The following is a 2,680-nucleotide window of genomic DNA, read 5'->3' on the forward strand; positions in this document are numbered from 1 at the left end:
GGGGAGATAGGGTTAGGCTGGTGGTCAAAGAAAGAACACTTACTCAGCATTTGTAAAAAAGAAAACCTAAAGTAGTTCATAAATATTGCTTAAAATCATTCACTGGATTAGTCAAGGTCCATTACATGATAGTTGTTACTATTACTGAGCACCATTAGGGAATCAGAAATATTGAAATGGTGCAGCAAAAGAAAATAACATTAGACATAGGCTAGCAAAGAAAACAAGACAGCTCTGTGGATAAAAGGGGCTTGCAGCCAAGCCTGATACTCTAAGGACTTGATTCAATTCCTGAACATATATGGTAGAAGGACAGATGGACAAGCTGTCCTCTGACCCTAATACAAACTATGGCACATTTTCCACCTACCCCTCCCCTGCAAAATATAAATAGAAAACAACACAATTAATTTAATAATGTATTTTCTTCCCTTCCCTTTGATATCTCTGCATCCACCTCAAGTAATAGGATTTTTTTGTTTGTTTTTTGAGACAGGGTCTCATTTTGTAGCCTGGCTGTCCTGGAACTCACTCTATAGACCAGATTAGCCTCAAGCCTATAGAGATCTGCCTGCCTCTGCCTCCCGAATTAAAGGCATGTGCCACCAGGCCTGGCTTCCAAATACAAGGATTAAAGGCCATCACTCCTTGCTCCCTTTTTCTTTCTGTACCCAGGCTAGCCTTGAACTCATGATCTTCCTGCCTTCAAGTTCAGTGTAGAGAGTGGCAGGAACCCTGAGTGAATGTGTATGGTGACAAGGGTTCTACCTGTGAAGGACTCCAAGGCCACAGTCTCACAGGAAATTGGCAAAGCCATTACCCATATGAACCAGACTCAAGAGTATGAATAGCAAAGCTCTCCTCAGGAATTCAATATGAGTGTTTATAAAGATTGGTCAGTGTGTACAAAGAACAGCAAATCCATTTCCTCCACATGGATATTTACAGTCTGAGACTGCTGACACTTCCCATGGGGGCTAGGAACCCCTCTCCCTGTGCTGGACCTAATGAGCTTGCTGAGGGTCCTGCCAGGTTGCCTCAGCTACACAACCCCACCTGATCCTGGCTTCATTGTGCCTCTGCCTATGTATATCTTTTCCTCATTCCTTTCTGGCCCCCGGCCTGGGTCCCAAGAACCAAGCCACATGGGCCATAGCAGTGCTAGGATTATGGGCATGCCCCTGGGTGCTGGGCATCATTCCTCCCACATAATTTCAGTTCCATACTTGGTGTGGTAGCTCATAGCTATAATCCTAGAAGTAGGAAGGCTGAGGTGGGCAAATTGCTGTGAGTTCCAGGCCAGAACTGGGTTATAAAAGGGACTGTCTCGAAATAATAATAATGGGGGCTGGTGGGAGCTTGAGAGCTAAGGGTTCCTGTTGTTACAGAGGACCCTTGTTCAGTTCTCAGCACCCACATGGAGGCTTATAATCATCCATATTGCAGTTCCAGAGGATCTAATGCCTTCTTCTGACCTATTTAGGGACCAGGCATGCTCCTGAACACATACATACATATAGGCAAAACACATAAACACCCAAGTAAATCTTTTTTAAAAATTACAAAAAACAAACAGCAAAACAAAACTACCAAATAGCTAGGTATAGTGAGCCATGCATGGCATTTAGTTCCAGCATTGAGGAGACAGACACAAAGGTAGAGGCATGTGGATCTCTGTGAGTTCAAGGCCAGCCTGGTGTATACAGTTCCAGGACAGCCAGAGCTACATAGTGAGACCTGGTCTGGGATGGAGGTGGAAGGGACTCAAAGAAATCTGCCTCGTAAGGCATCTTTTCAAATAACCAAAATCACTTTTGAAAATTAGAATGGGGTCACTGTAAAACTATGAGGCTGATAAAGCTGGAAATGTCTCAACAGTTAAGAGGATACAGGTTCAATTTCAATATCAACATGGTGTCTCATATCTATAACACCAGTCTCATGGGACCTGACACCCTCTTCTGGCTTCTGAGGGCACCCAACACTCATCACAAGGAGACAAACATGGACAAAACATCCACATGCATACAATATTTTTTTAATTATGAAGCTAAGATTTTAACTACTCTACACAGATGAAGAAAATGGACCAAGATGAGCAAGAGGAATCTAAACAATAAATCCCAGCAAGGATTATGAGTCTAAGCAGAGCGGACCAAGTTGTTCCTGGTCTCTCACCAGATCACTGCGTTCTCCAGCCCGTCAATCTGTGACAGCCCTGCCAGTTACAGTCACAGGGAGAAGAGTGAGAAAAGACAGCCTAACAACAGGGAGCAGAGCTTACAGACCATGCTGCCTAACTGTGGTAGCCTTCCTGGCCCTCATCTAATCCTCAAGTTTGCCAGGCAGTGGTGGCACACACCTTTAATCCCAGCATTTGGGAGGCAGATTTCTGAGTTCAAGAGAAACCTGTCTCAAAAAACCAAAAGAAGAAAAAAAAAATCTCAAGTTTAACCTCCAGAGGTGCTGGTGGTCAAACAGGTCTCCTATCACGTCTGATCACACAGCCTTCCTTCTCACAGAGACGTGGCTGGTGTTTGCTTTCTCTAGACTTATGGGTCAAGGCCAGGAAACTCCAGGACTGAGCTGCCAGGCAGCGCTACAAAGTTCATCCAGATCTCACCAGCTAGCTCCCTTTCCTCCTAGTCATCATGCTGAATCCCGGAGAAGAGGAGTGTAG

This window comes from Mastomys coucha, unplaced genomic scaffold, assembly GCF_008632895.1.
Source record: "Mastomys coucha isolate ucsf_1 unplaced genomic scaffold, UCSF_Mcou_1 pScaffold5, whole genome shotgun sequence".
NCBI classification, from domain to species: Eukaryota; Metazoa; Chordata; class Mammalia; order Rodentia; family Muridae; genus Mastomys; species Mastomys coucha.